Below are 17,424 nucleotides of genomic sequence, written 5' to 3' on the forward strand. Positions count from 1 at the left end.
ACATGCCTTATCAGCCATACAGATAAAGAAGAATTTGCTACACAGATAACTCAGAATCACCTGTTAGAGGCAGGACAGGTATCCTTTCACTGTTCATTAGATTGATGGTTAAAACTGGTTTTATAATGATATAATGCTTCATTTTTCTGCCAGTAGCTTTGCCTTGTTATCAATATTTGAAAAGACTGTGTTTCTGATATTCAGAAACATTTTGGATTTGGTGAGAAAAGGAGATGGTAATACAAATTTTGCTTCTAGCTAAAATGTCCCTTTTGAATTTCTTGGTGTTACTGACTGACCTCTGTCACCACCAGCACCTCCTTCTCCTGTGTCCCACTCCTAGATGACAAGTTGCACTGAAAGGTGCCCTGCCAGCAGCCACACATCACACTTAAGGTTTGTGCTGTTTTAATTTGAGAACAAATTCATCTCAAAATCCAGTAAGCAAATGAAAAGAAAAATTATAATGGGAACCAGGATGCAGGTTGCAGTATAGAAGTCACTGCTACAAGACAGGAAATCAGCCATATGTTTGCAAGTGTAATATTTTGTGCTTTATTTTAATTCTGGTTGGCTCAAGATGGTTAGAAAGCTTTTACAAATTAGTTGAAGGAATGAGTCTGATATCTGAAACATAAATCCTACTCACTTCACTAGTAAGAGTGGTCCTACTAGCTAAATCCGGCAGTTTAAACTAAAAATCTGTTAGAACGCACCGGACAGACTCTGACAAGCATCAGCCAGGTGGGATAAACCCAGACTTAGAGCAGTTTAAATCAGGAGGATATGACCCACCTGGCATGAAAAATAAAAAGAGCACATAATGAAAAGATCTTCCAGATGCATCCAAATCCCTAAGAGGATCACTCCTTTCTGTTCATAAAAGTGAGAGAATAATGTGCTCCAGTCCTTCAGAGAGAAACTGCCACTATCAAAATTATTGTAACTAGGAAACTCATAATAACACAAATAATTTTCATACTTGAAGCAGAGTTTTCTGCTTGGCCGTGATTTGATTTCAACTGCAGACAGCATGCTGACATTTACTAATGGATTAGTACATCATTCGGCATCACATCAAATATACCGCGGCAGCACAACCTCTGGCCCCACACATATGGTTGCTATTGGGTAGCAATGGGACTTGCATGAATTCTGCAGCTGTGAATTTATCAGTTTGATCCCTTTTTGAGCTGGTTGTGAGCTGAGTCCTGCAGCTCTTAGCTGGGGATCTCTTTGCCATGCTCCCTGTACCCCAGACTCTGGGAAGGCATTTTATTAATAACTTCTGCCCAGCACTTGCTCCTGAGCTGACCCCACGGAGAGGTGGGTGGTGAGCGCACGACTTTCATCGTAACCATGAGTTCCTAAATTGCTAAAAGCATACATCACTGAGCTTAAATAAAAGAAACTAATCAAACCTTACAGGGCCAGAGTGCTCCACAGGAAAGCAGAGCTATGTACATGTCTCCAGGTACAGACCGGGTTGGGAACTAGAGGAGAAACTGTGACTGGGTGGCAAAACCCTGGCCCAGGTTGTCCAGAGAGGTGGTGGATGCCCCATCCCTGGAGACATCCCAGGCCAGGCTGGATGGGGCTCTGAGCAACCTGATCTGGGTGAAGATGTCTCTGCTCATGGCAGGGGTGGCACTGGGTGAGCTTTGAAGGTCCCTTCCGACCCAAACTGTTCTATGACTGAGACAGTCCTTGGGCAGTATGTCACCGAGCTGAGGGAGACAGTAGGAGGGAGTGAGCTTAAGAATCCACCATCCCTTATATCAGCAGATCCCTAAAGCTGTTGTCATCTCACAGGGCTAGAGCAGCCCAGAGGTTCTTATCAGGAACCCAGCTGGATAAATCAGTGCTCTGGGAATGAGGAATTTCTCTTGCAGTCTAAAGTCATTTGCACAACCCTCTACCTGAGCTGGGAGATCATTGCTGGAGCACGACCAAAGGGCAGGACTGAGATATATTAAAAATCTGAAAGGCTTTTTATTGCTGGAAGTTGAATTCGCAGTGCAGTTTCTCATTTGATAAATCCATAGCTCTCAGCCACAGATACTTCAGGGCAGGTTTGTTGCATAAAAGCACAATGTGCTGTACTTCCAGCTCTGATCTTGGCAGATATAAATGTGAAGAATCAATTTCTCGCTCCTTTGTTGGAAACGTGGCTGTGTGTAAATGCTGACTGTAAACTCATTTTCCATGAGATTCATGTCCCCATTCTTTTCCTTCCACTATGTAGAAGCATCCAAAGTGCAACAGAGGGCAAAACCGATCATACAGTAAACGTGGGATGTACAGTGCATGATGATGGTATATGGGCAGTTCTTGCTCCGTGTCAGAAATGTCAGAGATTACATTTGCAATAAACCAGGGAAGAATATGCAGACAGACAGATACCCTGCATGTGGATGGGACAACCTTCTGACTCATTCACTCTCTAGGGAGTCACTTCCTTAGTTCATCTAAATTTGCACATCTTGACCAATTCCACTAGAGTGGATTGGGTTTACAGCTAATATTTTTTTTTTGTCCCAAGAAAGGTGAGGGTTGTTGGGACCATGGACGAGCAAGTCCATCTGTAGCCTGAAAAACTGAATTTCTCCTTCTGCAGAAAGTGCTAAAGCAAAGGGCTTAATAAAAAATAAGGGAAAATATAGACACAAAGCACTGGAGTAAGTGTGGGGGAAAGACTGTTGCATCATGTAGTTCCCCCACTAAGGCAGCAATAGGTACCAAAAGCAATTAATTTTCCAGCAAATTCATTCCACCTTTACTTCAGAGGCAGAATGCTGACAGCCGAGTGCAGACTAAAGCACTGAATGGCTCACAACAACCAGTGAAGGATTTAGACCTGGTGGGTCTTGAGTAATCCTTTAAGTGCCCTGGCACACATCCTGCCAGCTGTGGTATTGTGGAGACTGAGACACAGACACAAGAGAGAGGCTCCTGCAAATGCAGACATGGAAGCCCGGTCTGCATTTTCACGCTAGGCTCAGGGCTTCCACTGGTGACTGAAGCTACTGATGGCAACGTCACTGGTGGAACAAATTCAGGAATCATCCCCCACAGTGAGCAGCTTTAAATTAACCTGATTATTTCACCCCAGGCCCTTGACAAACGAGTCTGATTTATTTAGCTCATTTGAAACAAGTTCATTTTAATGAAGTTATTTATATAGCTCCTTGATGCCATTAGCCAGATTACATGCTGTCCAAAGGGCATAATGCATGATCTCATTTCCAGCTTAAACCCCGTCTACTTCTTTCATCCTCTAAGTTAAGGAGCAGGAGTTCAGAACATATGTTCTTCCGTTTTCTCTCTAGACAGCAAAACGTCATTTGACAGCTGCCAGGTAGTATTATCAGCTCATTTAGTCACATTTTCTCTAGCCTAGGAAATCAGATTAGAATGTGAAATATATTTCTGCTAAACTGCATGGAAATACAGGCCTTTTTAAGGTCTGGAAACATACCACTCTGTCACTTTTGGAAATGGATAATGTTGTCCTGGCCACTGCACTGTAAACTGCCAAATTTCATTTACTGCTTTGATTGTTTCTGAAGATTGTTCTCACCAGTTTTTGCACATCATGACATGAGGAAGGCATTTTTTACAATGAGGGTGGTAAAACCCTGGCCCAGGTTGCCCAAGAGGTGGTGGATGCCCCATCCCTGGAGACATCCCAGGCCAGGCTGGACGGGGCTCTGAGCAACCTGAGCTGGTGAAGATGTCCCTGCTCATGGCAGGGGTTGGATTGGATGAGCTTTGAAGGTCCCTCCCAAATTATTCTTTGATCTCTGGTAGGAAAAAACAGATTGATTGTGGCTTGGGTTCCAAGCCCTACCCTGCAATGAATTTCCCAAGACATAAACTTTTTACACCTGTATCCAACCTCCCCGACATCAGTGCATTGGCATATGGGCACAGAAGTCCACTCTAGAGCACCTGGCATGTCCAAGCTTTGCTCTGAACACATCAGGGAGCCCAAAATGATGGACATGGGCACTTCAAATCAGCACTAAAATTGGGCACTGGCTCTGCGACTTGCACTGAGCCTCCTCGGTCTGCTGTGACTTCAGGTGGAATCACAATCAGCAAGATGACAAATGTATCTGAAGAACTCGGTCCTGCAGGATTTGACTGACATTATTGATGTTATTCATGAAGTGTTAAGTGTGAAAACTACTACCCGAGGCCCAGATGTCCTTAAACGTCAGAGGCCTCTCCATGGTCCCTCTGGTGTAAATGCAGATGTTTCTCAAGATGTTGGAGGAGAGAGAAAAGTGCCTGTGAAGATTTTTGGAGGATGTTCCTGTCTGCCTAAGCTGGTCTCTGTCTCCTGAGTGCGAGGCATCCACAGGAAGTGTCAGGCACCTACATCCTAAGAGGTCCCATCCACCTGGCCATCACCTCACAACAGGGCCCTGATGGACTGGTTTCTTATTAAAAGGGAAGCATGTGAAAGGAGCACTGGTGCTCACTTCTTTTAGCATGAGAGTTGCTGCCACAGTTCCTGTCCCAGGAGTTGGCAGGCTTGTGTCCGGGTGCCTCCTCAACATGGGATGTAGGTCCATGGACATGTTCTCATCAACAATGAAGCTACCTAAAGAGTTTTCTAAGCTACTCCTCCTGCAACCGCTTTTGCTCACATGTCCTGCAGCCCCTCTCCTGGGGCTTTGTAACAGCTTTGTGGGTTTGTGCTGAAAACTGGGTCACTGACAAGACGCAGGGCAAAGCAGAAAAACAACAAAACACCTATTTTAGACTTTTGTTCTTATCCTAGATCTTTTCAGCCATGTTGCATTCTGGCAAGGGCAATGAAGGCTGTGGGGGACGTAGCTGCTCCCTCTCTCCTGACGTGGAACCAGATGATGAGCCTGAGGTAGGAAGCCTGATGCTCAGCTGGGCAAGACAAAATTGGGGTCTCCCACCCAGCTCCCTGGAACGTGTAGGGCTTTTACATTAAACTCTTATTAGAGAAACCTGAGGCCAGTGACAGAAATCCTTGTTTGGCTCCAAGTCTGCTGCAAAAGGATCTTTCTTTTTCTTGGTGTTTCTGGTCTTCAGCTCTAGTATGAAAATAGCTGCTCCCCAAGAACATGGGTGCAGCACTGCAAGGACATCTCAAGCAAAGCAAGGAGACATGTGAAGAGTTTAAGCACCTCTTGGACAGCAGTTCCAGAAAGTAGATGAGGCCTATCAACGATTCTTTGGTAGCTTTATAGACCCTACAAGTTAGAGATTAAATATACTGATCCCATCCTTCACTAATTCCTCCAAATATACTTTTTTTCAATAAAAATGGCTTTGGTGTTGGTTTTTTTTGGTGTTTTGCAGAAAGAAACCACTGGGAGAAACCTTGAATCACACTGTACAAGAAAAACAATCAGCAAAGGGCCACAGTATCAAGCAAGTGAGATAAAAAGAAACATTAAAAACTGGGTCAGAAGTGGCCCTCAGAGGTTGTTTAGGTTGTGTCTCTGGTGTATCTACCAACAGAAGTTCCAGACTGCTATTGAAGGGAGGTTGCAAGACCAACATCAGCCCAAAGGGCAGGTTTTATAAACACACAAAAATCCTGCATTGAGGGGAATAATGTCATGAATAACTTTTCTTCCAATGGAAAGATTTAGGTTTGGAGTTGAGTTCTGCCTGCCAGTTCTGTGCTAATCCAAAGAGATAAAAATAACACTCGCTGACATGCTTTGATAGTTGAAGTTGGAAGCAGAACAACAAAGAGGTGAAGAATTTAATTTTGTAGTAAAACAAATTTAGGAAGAAATGTGAATGAAAATACAAAGTAGATGCTGCTTGCTCACATCTAAGGGCTGAAGAAGCTGGTTCCCGGTTCCTGGATATGTTGCAGCACCATCTGCCAGCAGTGAGCAGAATTACATGATCAGTGGTACTTTTTGCCTGAAGATTTTGTCCCCTTCAAATGCACCGGAGCTTTGTCATTGCATTCATGGTAACCAGCATTTGGCAAGCACTACCAAAAAGCTGAACCCACATGAAAGCTAAATCAACCTGCAACTCCAGAACAGGGTGCGTTTTTCCAGAGTGGAATACGTCAGTCTCCTCAGAGAGTTCAAGACCGTGACGATGTATCTCCGATTACTGGAATTTTATGGAATACATAGGCCAAGGGACCAGCTCTTGTCCCCTGCATTGTCCCTCCCTCCCCTGCACAGCTGCTGCTCCCCTGCCCACCCACCACCCCTGCGCACAGTTGGCGTGGGATGCCACGCAGAAAGCACCCGCCCGCTTCTGCCCATCCCTCCTACTGCAAGAACTAAATTTTGCCACCTTCTCCTCATGCCTTCTCCTGCTATCAGCGCCTTTGGTTTCTGTGGTACACAGTCACTCACTTCCCAACTGGGATCCATCTGCTCCTCCCATCTGCTCTGTCCTTTTTTCTCTCTTTTCTTCCACCAGGGATTCTGTGAAGCCTCGTTCCTTTTCTTCTCTTACTGCCCATATACACCCACCTTATAGAAACTGGTTCCTCTGTCCTGTTCTCCTGGATGTTCCCTCCAGCCACCAAATTCTTTATGTTTACAGTGAACTGTGCAGCTCCCTTTCTGCTAGACTCACTCCATCATCCTGATGCCACTGGCAGCTCAGCCCCATGTAGACCTTGATGGTAGCTTGCCCTCTTCTGACTATCTCTGGGACTCTGTTCCTTTTTCTTCTTTATATTTAGCTGTATCAACACAAACATTGCCAGGCTCAGGTTAGGTTCAGTGGGATCACTACTGCTATGGCCCCAGTCTGTGAGGAGAGCTGGGCACCTCTTGACGGCAACCCAGGTGGTAATTGCACTTGCCCATGTGGCCCAGACTGTCTGTGATCCCCATTCAGGTGCCATAGTAGGGGTTTCAGGAAAGAAAAAGAAAGGAAAATGCCCTCTTGCCCAGTTCCAGACTGTGTATTGAGCCTCCTGCATACACCGACATTCTCTAATATTTTCCAGGACTCTGACAGTGGGTGAGTGACGCAGCAGCCACTCAAAACATCACCAGAGGCTTTCAAGGTGGGTCAGTCCATTACAGCCTCACTCAGGTGCAAGTGAGGACATGTATGAGATTGTCGCCAAAGACAATGTCTGAAAATGAGTGGCCACTCTCTACAGCATTCTTCTTAGGCCAGGCTGCAAGGTAATAATTTTTCTCACAGGAGATTCACTCTGCCATGGGGAAGCCACACAAGCTCACACTCTGCTCTGTTACTCCTTCTCTGGCATCTCTTCTATGGCAGCTCTTCAGAGCCTGAGCAATCCTCCAGAGCCAGCACCTACCAAACTGTGAGCATATAAATGAGCATGTGTTATACAAATACTAGATTGTTTATATATAAAAAGATATTTTTATATAAACAAGTAATGAATATATTTGCTATACTCATACGCAATTAGATACATATATACATACACAGAAATCTACGTATATATGAATAATCTCATAAAAAAAACAGGAATCAGACTGTTTGCAGGATGCTGCAGTGAGAAGACGTGTCTTTCCCTCCAGGTTTGTTCCCTCCAGCTTGTGCCAACTACTACCCCCACTCAGAAATTCCTTGCTCTAGGGGGTAACATCTCCATGTCTGCAACAGCAAGATACAGTTCCTTGGGAAAGGATGGAAAAACATACGTACAAACGCTTAGTCAGGAGATAATACACAGGAGATTCTCCAGCTCTTCTCTGTGGACTTGCCTTTTGCTTGGAGGAATATTTTTACGGCTGACATGAAGATGCCTTTTTGGAATGTGAATCCAAAACCGCTGCTCACTACCCTGACACCTGTCAGTGCCATTGGGAATGGATGGAGTTAGAGCAGCAGACGGTTGGTTAGTGGGTCAAATCAGTGGTTCAGCTCTACCAGCCCAAAGTGAGAGAGGGAGATTCTCATGCTAAGCGCACACAACAGATAAATAAAAGCATCTAAATGAAGAGAACTGCCAGAGCTGTGGATTGCAACAAGCCGGGGAAAAAGGCACAATTAGTGACAGCATCTTTCTGTGAAACTACAGACAAGAGTAAACCAGTCCAGGGTCCAAAGTGGGACCAGTGCACCAGACTGCATTAAGCAAGACACATCTTACATACCAAGGCAGAGCAGAAGGACTATTCCCCTGTGAGCACCAAAGCTCCTTCTGATGTCAGGGCAGAGACATAAAAATGAAAACCTCCCTGGTGAGATCCAGTCCACTGAAATTAGTACTTCCTTCCGCATTTAACGTTTTCATAGAACTATAGAATCATAGAATGTCCTGAGTTGGAAGGGGTCCACAAAGACTGAGTCCAACTCCTGTCCCTGCACAGGACAACCCCAAGATGCACACCATTTGTCCAAGGATGTTATCCAGTTTCTTTTTGAACACTGTCAGGCTTGGGGCCGTGACACCTCCCTGGGGAGCCTGTTCCAGTGTCCAGCACCCTCTGGGTGAAGAACCTTTTCTAATGTCCAACCTAAACCTCCCCTGGCACATTTTCGTACCATTCCCTTGGGTTCTGTCATTGATCACCAGAGAGAAGAGCTCAGGGCCTGACCCTCCTCCTTCCTTGTGATGAAGCTGTAGCCGCCATGAGGTCTCCCTTCAGTCTCCTCTTCTCCAGGCTGAACAAACCAAGTGATTTTAGCCACTCCTCATATGGTTTCCCCTATAAACTCTTCACCAACTTCGTACCTCTCTCTGGACACTCTACAGTAGCTTTGTATCTTTTTTATAGTGTGGCACCCAGAACTGTACACAGTGATCCAGGTGAGGCCGCACGAGTGCACGTAGAGCAGGAATGGTCCTTTACCCCTCTACTGCAGGACAGGGCTTACCTATTGGGACAGGAGTGGAGCAGCTTCACCTTAAATGTTTCTCTGAAAGTACATCTCAGTGGAGCTGAGGATGGGAGGTGGCTGTTTTTCTCAGAACAAAAATACTTCATGGGAAATTAAATTAGGAGCCTAAGGGACTTCCCAGACAGGGGAGCCCAAAGAGGTTAGGCCAACCTGAAGCATAAACAGTCTGGACTGCCCGCCGGGATCCGCGGCACTTCAGTGTTTAAAACAATTTACGTAGGTTTTAGGTACGCTGATCCCAGACAGTTAACACGAGAAAGACAGAAAGAGAGGGTTGTGCAAAATATCTCCTGTACCTCTGCTCCTTGCTTTGACTTGACAGAAGGGAGATCCCTGTGTCACTTCATCTGTGCCACCCAACCATCCCTGCAACTGCTCCCTCAACCCATCGTCCTGCCCTGGGGTGCCTGTCTCCCTAACCCGAGAGGCAGAAGGCAGCATGCCATGAATTCATACCCCAGCCCGTGGATTTGACAATATAACCGAGATCTAAGATTTTATTTTCTAGCTACATCAAAATATGCTTCATGTCTTCCAATATGGATTACTACTCCTCTCTGTCACCTGCCTCATATTGAAATCATACACACCCTTACGGGGCAGTTCAAAATCAAGGCCAGCCACAGCCCTTGTCATCTTGTACATCATCCACCCTGCCCACCTCCCAGTATTTAACACATATAATTCAAGGCCTTCTTTAACTTCTCCTTTTTGCATTTCTTCTCTTGAATCTTGCAGAATAAAACTTTTTTCCTTCTATTAAGAAAAAGGATCTATACCAAGCTTTCAGTCTTACATAGTTTCTGTCACCATCCATGTAATCAGATCTAGGATTATTAAGTATATGCTTTTCCTTAAGGATTTATGGTGAGTCAACAGCTTGGTGATCCTCAGTCTCACATCTTATAGAGCAGTGCCACAGTCTCAATTTTCCCCTAACACCAATGAGGGAGCAAGTGTTCTGTGCCCGCAGAACCATGCTAATTTAGCTTTAACTTCACCACAGCAAAGAGAGAAAAGTTCCATCCCTGAGATGCAACTGCTGGTTCCAGAGCACATACCAGCAGAGACACGTGGAAAAAAGCTGTATAGATGGTTAAAAAACAAACTGCTACGTTAAAAAATGGATTGTTAAGTCCATAGCAATATATATTATTGCATGTCATTGTTCCCTTAACACATCTCAGGATGCATCAATCTCATTTCCTCCACAGAACAAGAGTCCATTAAGAGTATGATTTCATCCTGTTCACGAAACACCAGAGAACTGCAGTCATCGCTTTTTCTACAGATACCTTCAACTTGATATAAAGTAAATGTTCCCAAGTGTGGTAATATAATGTATCTGTGAGGCATCAGCTTTCAGTGGTGCCCAGAGATAGAATGAGGGGCGATGGGCACAGACTGAAGCACAGGAGGTTCCATCTGAATATGAGGAGAAACTTCTTCACTTTGAGGTGCCAGAGCCCTGGACCAGGTTGCCCAGAGAGGTTGTGGAGTCTCCTTCTCTGGAGACATTCAAACCCACCTGGACACATTCCTGTGTGATCTGCTCTGGTGAACCTGCTTTAGAAGGTGGGATGGACTGGATGATCTCCAGACCTCCCTCCCAACCCCAACCGTTCTGTGATTCTGTGATTTCCATTGCAAAAAACAGGGAATAACAGACAAAGAGAGGTCATAACCACCAAACTGTGCAAAAAGTCTTGCAGATCTGTGGTTAAAATACAGGATGGTGGCATATAATTCCCAGTGCCTCAGTCACAAAGTTTATCATCATTATATCTCACTACAACACATCCTAGAACACTATGTAAAAGCTATATTTAAAAGCTCTCAAGGTTTGGGGGACAATGACACTGAAGGTTCACCACATAATTAGCCAAAAGGCAGCTTTGTGATGTAAGTGCGATGAGATTTTTACACATAAAAACACAGGCAGGGGATTCCACTCACCCTCTTGCCCTGATGTACCCAGTGACTCTGTGAGGAGGCTCAGTGAGTGACTTTATTTTTACTAACCCCACGAGGTGGTGAACATCACGAGCTGCACACCACTAGACACTTCTTTATTCTCATTTTTAAAGCTCATTATGGATTAATATGCCCTTTTTTTTCTTTCCTTGGGTCGTTAGGCAGGAAGGAAAAGGAAAATATAAGTGTAAGTATATATATATCAGTATAAGCTGGGGAATGACCTATTAGAGGGCAGCATAGGGGAAAGGGACCTGGGGGTCCCGGTGGACAGCAGGGTGACCATGAGCCAGCACTGGGACCTTGTGGCCGAGGCCAGTGGCATCCTGGGGTGTATATAGAAGGGGGGTGGTTAGTAGGTTGAGAGAGGTTCTCCTGCCCCTCTGCTCTGCCCTGGTGAGACCACACCTGGAATATTGTGTCCAGTTCTGGGCCCTCAGTTCCAGAAGGACAGGGAACTGCTGGAGAGAGTCCAGCGCAGGGCAATGAAGATGATTTAGGGAGTGAAGCATCTCCCATATGAGGAAAGGCTGAGGGAGCTGGGGCTCTTGAGCTTGGAGGAGACTGAGGGGTGACCTCATTAATATTTATAAATATGTAAAGGGTGAGTGTCATGAGGACGGAGCCAGGCTCTTCTCGATGACAACCAATGGTAAAACAAGGGGTAATGGGTACAAAGTGGAACACAAGAGGTTCCATTTAAATTTGAGAGGAAACTTCTTCACAGTGATGGTGCCAAAACCCTGGAACAGGCTGCCCAGGGAGGTTGTGGAGTCTCCTTCTCTGCAGACATTCAAATCCCGCCTGGACACCTTCCTGTGTAACCTCATCTGGGTGTTCCTGCTCCGGCAGGGGGATTGGACTGGATGATCTTTTGAGGTCCCTTCCAATCCCTGACATTCTGTGATTTCGTGATTCTGTGAAGCGCGGATGGAAACCACAGCTTTTCCCTCAGGGCTGGGCACAGCGACCCTTTCCCGCCTCCCGGGCAGCGGGGACAGCGAAGCCCCCGTGCACTTTCTCGCCCCACCGCTCCGGCGGACCCCTCGCCGTGCGCTTTGTGGCGCCGCGGCCAAGGCGGAAGCGACGGGCTGGGCTGGGCGGCGGGCCCTTCCGGCGGGCTGGCGGGCTGGCTGCGCCTCGCCCCGCCGCTGCCTCCGCCTCCCCCACTCGCCGCTCGCTGCCGCTCGGCGCCTCCATCCTGGTACTTGGGATCTCCATCCTGGTTTCTCAAGTGCCCGGACCCAAAACAGGAAGTAAGTGCGCGGGGGCCTGCGGGCTGACAGGGCCGGGAGCGGCCGGGCCGGGGCGGCGCAGCGCGGCGGCGGGATGAGGGGATCGGCGGGGAGAGAGGCGGCCATGTCCGGCCCCGCGCCTCAGCCTCCGGCCGGACTGCGCCGGGCCGGGTTGGGCTGGCAGAGGAGCCGGCAGCGGTCTCGCCCGGCGCCGCCGTCCGCCGAGAGAACGGGAAAATGGCGGCGGAGGTGGCCCGGGACCAAATGGCGGCGCTGGCGGCCGGGGGGCAAGGGGGGGTGAGGCGGGCCCTGAGGCGCGGCCTCCGCCCCGGGGCAGAGCTGGGCGCTGGGGCCGGACTGTGTCCCGCCGGTTCTGCCGCGGTGCCTGTTCCGTGTCCCCGCTTCCCGTGTCCCTGGGCGCTGCCGGCAGCGCTGCGCAGGGAGAAATTTGGAAGCGGGGTGGGGTGTGTGCAGCAAAATGGGGAAAACTTGCAAATTACCAAACCTCAACTCCATTGGGAGGGCAGGAGAAGGGTGGCGTGCGAGGTTGGTTTTGGTTTGTGTTTTGTTTTTTTCTTTTTGCTATTTCTGTTTTAAACTCCCTTTACCTTGATGTCTGTAATAAAAGACCACCTGCATGAACACGTTTCAATCTCCCGATTTCCCCTCGCTGAGCCTGCGGTTGGGGTATCCTGAGCTTGTGGCTTTTATCTGGTTTGTTTTATTATTTTCTTTTCTTTTGCCAGCGAGAGTTGTGATTTGAGGTTGCTTGGGGCTTTGTTTATGAGTCTGAAATGTGTAACTTTGCCAAGATCAAGACTTTAATCTAAAAGCAGCACCAGGCTTTTCTGCACTGGAGTTATGCTCCCTGTTTTGCCAAAATAAAAGATTCTGGCTGGACAGGCCTTCCCCCCCACCTTTTTCTTTTTTTAATTTTATTTTTTTATTTTCTCTTTTTTTCTTTTCTCTCTTTTTAGAGATCTCTTTATTCTTGGTTGTGGACTTAGACACACCGAAGTGTCTTACAGTTCTAGCTGCCTCTTTAGCTGACAGATAGTATTTGTGTGTATTTATTCACAAAGAGTTCCCATTGTTCGGCTCCACCTGCCCATTGTAAGTCACGTTTTTAAGTAATCTAGAAAATGCGTTTTGTTTGCCAGCACTTTCCTGGTCGTTGATGTAAGTTGGCTTCCTGACAGCGTAGTTGAAATCCCATTGCAGGACCAGGAGGTGTTTGCTTTGGAGTGAGATGGACAAATCAGAGTCAAATTCTGATTTCCACCATTCCACATGAATATAATAATAGCAAGAACTTCATGCTTGTTTTCCAGATACTTACTGAAACTTTCTAGATGATGTTTATGATTTACTGAAAATACTGAACATTAATTAAAACTCCTTATATAGAACACCTAAAATTAACTGATTTTTGGCTTAAACACTTAAAATTATAAAAGGTGGATGTATAAGAGACAAAAACCTCCATGTGTCTGTACCGTATTTTACATTTTGTAATAATCCCCTATTTATGTGCTTGTCTGTCCATCAGAAAGCAGCAGAGCCGTGGCTTTGTTTATCAGTCTCATGCCTCATACAATTAGGATAACAATCAGCTTTTCATATTTTATTGCACACTAAATTTCTGCCTGTTTACAAAAGTGAAGTTGTTACTGGAATTCTTAGAATGAAGCTGAATATACATGCAAGAAAATATTTGTTTTAGTAATCAGTCTTATCAAGGTTTTTATCCATAGTCGTGTGCCTGAGAGCCATTTTCTGTTACTGAAAAAGGAAGCTTACAGCTTTCTGTGTCTTTTTCTTTTGAAAGAGCTGGGTCTTGGCGTTTTGTTTTGTGTCCCCCCCCCGCCTTGTGACATTTAAAGCACGTTCGGTGCTTTTTATTAAAATATCAATGGATGGAATTGAAATCATGGAGTTCTGCCAAATTTGGATCGATGCAAATGCGAACAGTTTGTCCCATTGTGTCTCCCTGTTTCTGTGATGTTCCATTTCTTTAAATACCCGTAATGACTATAAGTAATCTCATACTGATACAGTTTAATAAATCTTTGTGTGTCTTGATCTCAGGTATTTGGTTCCTTCTGTTTGCTATCTGTCCAGTTTGGTTCTCTCTTAAATCCATTGTTGCAGCTGTTAAAGACTATTTCCATGTGGTGGATTTTTAGATCTGAGTGGAACCCACTTAGCGTGTATAAAAGGTTTTTTGTTGAATAATCTTAGAATTGGCACTAGTTGAATAGTAAAAACTCCTAATCATGTAGTTTAAGTATAGACTACGTAAGAGCCATGGTATGGAACACACTAAACACTGAGGCTTCCTTGAATATGAGGTATATGGGTCCTGTAATGACTTTGTTTCTTTTGTGTTACTCTTGAATTAATGCCTTCAAATCCCAGTGCATCCCATGTGGTTGTCCCAGTTAAATGCCTTAATAGCCAGAAGTCTCCCTTAAATAAACTTCAGTTTTTGCTTCTTACAGTACTTAGTGCAATATGCTTTTTTTCTTTTCGCCCAGTGCAGAAAACACAGCCTTTGATACAGTTTCATGTAGAAATTTGGAAAGATTTACAACAGTCCACAGAAGACTAGACATTCAGTTAATAACTAGGCATAATGACAGGATTCTGTCTGCAAGGGTAAAAATACTGTTTCTTATAAGTGCTTAATTTCTACTGCCCACAGAATAATTGAGCCCATCTGCCTGATGAAGATGATTTAGAATTACAGTAATTGTGTATAAAAATGTTCAGTTTCTTTGTAACTTGGTATAAAGTCAGATTGGTGGGGGAGGAGGTTTCTGCCTAAATCTGCTGCATGTTTCCCAAATAAATAACTGTCCTATTATGTGGCTTTAGTGGAAAATTTATATTGGAATTCTATATTAAATTATTGTTGTAGGCAAAGTATTTTCTTGTCTGTTTGGTTGCATGTTGAAACCTGTTTAAAATTATAATGCAACTCTTAAAAACGTTTGATTTGGTAAATGCACCCAAAAACATAACAAGCCAAAAAGTTGTTATAAATAAGAGCCAATAAATTGATTTTGAGCCAATCAATCGATTTTATTTAGCAAGCGATAATTGGGCAAAACAGCGCTGGGTGACTGGGGGAAGCTCAGTTCGCCAACAGGCACACCACTCAACTTTTCGTGTGTGCTTATATATGTTATACGCTCGTTCACACGCTGGGAATTTCCGTCTCTGGAACTTTGTTATCTGTGGCAACATCTGGGCGCTCTGTTATCTGTGGCAACATCTGGGCGCTCTGTTATTTGTGGCAACATCCGGGAGTCCTGTTATTTATGGCACCATCCGGGAGTCCTGTTATTTATGGCACCATCCAGGCAATCCGGGCATTGGCTTAACTACTACTACAAGGTTCTACAAAACATAATCAAACTTGCACAAGCGCAGTTACTGTTTACAACAATATGCATAATACAATTGAATCCTACTCGATTTGTTCAACATTAACAATTTTGACCATCACTTATTACAAAGTGCTTATTAAATAAGCACTGTTTTCTTAGCCGCTATCTTAGAAGTTTAAGATTACATTATCTTCACTGTATTTCATCATACACATCCATACTGTTAAAGTATGTGCATACAACAATGTTTCTTTCCCCCACAAGCTAACAGCCTTCTTCAGAATATAAAATATTGGTGATAGATTAGTATCTTTATAAAGGATTAAAGAAAAGCCTTAGTTGATGCATTTAAAATTAAAGCAAGCTTTTTGTTTTAAATAGAAAGCAATGCCTTTTCAAAAGCATACCTAGTGAAGCTGTGAAAAGGTTGTTTTTTAGAGGTGATGTGACTGTGTCGTGATTCTCACTAATTAAGAAACGTTGGCTGTCACTAATTTTGTGTTTAATGTGTTCGAGAGTGGGTGTGTAGTGGGTTTGCAGGTGTCTTTGTTAAGCAGAATTTGCATGGCCTGTCCTAAAAGACCCCTGCGGTGGCACGGCTTCGGCTGTCACCCCGTGGTAAATCAGGGACGTTGGGCGAGTAGTGTCCCTGCAGCCCCGTCCAGCTGCAACAGCGGTGTTGTCCTTTTAGCAGCACTGTGCTCACTGTGCTTCCTCCACTGAGCTCATCGTCAGCCCCAGGTGGTCCTGTCATATGTCATATTTAATATATCTTCAGCATACATGGTAGTTCCATCATTATTTAAGTGTAGAGCGGGGATTTTCATAAGATATGGAGATTGTTTCCTATTCACACTGAAGAACCACCGCAGTTATTCAATTACTGTTTTTTTGTCTTCTCGCCTTTTGTTCACTAATTCATGTCTTTATTGGTTAATGCCCCTGTCCTGGGTAAATGTATCTTGAGAAAACAAGTTTGTTTCCTTCCAGTTTTTTGTATTTGTATAGTCTAATGAATAAAAAACAATGTCCAAAACATGCGTTTGACTTTGATTTGACTCCTCACGTTCTTTGCAGTCAGTTTTCAGTTGAGGTCTAAGGCCGTATCCATTAAAGTTGATGGGAATTTTCCAATCAAATCAAGGATTTGGCTCTTCCTACCTTCTTATTGAAGCTTGGTTATGATTAGTGCGTTTACTCAGAAAACTTGAAATACGCTAAATCTCAAGTATCTGTCACAGAACATTCTCGTTTAGTCCTGTTACCCTGGCACTTCCAGACAAACAGCTGTAGCAGCTGCTGATCGTGGTGGATCTTCCTCCCCACCTTTGATGGAAGTGCCGGTTTTGGATTTATGGACCCCATTTATGCCATGTCCTCTTCTAATGTGCTGGACAACGCTAATTATTCTGTGGTTTTGACTTGGAAGCCTAATCCTATAATCGTGTTCTTTGATTCTCAGCAAGTCCTGAATAACTGGTGAAGAAATGGCCCTGGTTTGCTATCTCTGTGTTCAGTTTTCAGTATTTTGTGTTCAGTTTTCAGTATTCTTTCAATAAAAAGAAGGAACGGTCTTCTGCGGATGATGCAGTAGTTTCCATTGCTTCTAGATCAGCTTTAGGTGAAGCGTGTGATTGACACAACGTGTTTTATAAAAATAAACCTCGTGTCTTTAAAACATTTGTAGTGGTGAGGATAAAAATAGGTACTTTCAGCTGATTATAGAAAAATGAATGTTATCACTATCTGTTCACTTAAAATTAAAGAAGAATCCTCCGTGGCATTTTAGGAAACATTGGGAATTTTTGCTACAGTGTTCCCTGTAGTAAAAGGTATTCAGAACGTACATATGAACATGAAAAAGCGAATGTATTTCTTTGGCCGTCCAGAATTATCCAATTTCTTCACTCCCGAAAAGCCAAATTAATAACTCCAAACTGGGTTGAAGAAGTTACAGTCTTCTC

General features: G+C 44.7%; 1 protein-coding gene across 5 annotated transcripts in view; it reads left to right on the forward strand.

The window, feature by feature from the left end:
* The first annotated feature begins 11,923 nt into the window (after positions 1–11,923).
* DMTF1 (cyclin D binding myb like transcription factor 1) overlaps positions 11,924–17,424 on the forward strand; it is a 49,048-nt gene continuing 43,547 nt past the window's right edge. Inside the window, exon 1 of one of the 5 annotated variants that reach the window (XM_065049232.1) lies at positions 11,924–12,089. The gene's annotated coding sequence lies outside the window, so the exon portion shown is untranslated. Of the gene's footprint in view, positions 12,090–12,421; positions 12,615–17,424 lie in introns of those variants that run through there. The other 4 variants (XR_010469639.1, XM_065049233.1, XM_005512058.4 and 1 more) reach the window with 4 other exon arrangements.

Source organism: Columba livia, chromosome 1 (genome assembly GCF_036013475.1).
Source record: "Columba livia isolate bColLiv1 breed racing homer chromosome 1, bColLiv1.pat.W.v2, whole genome shotgun sequence".
Taxonomy (NCBI): domain Eukaryota; kingdom Metazoa; phylum Chordata; class Aves; order Columbiformes; family Columbidae; genus Columba; species Columba livia.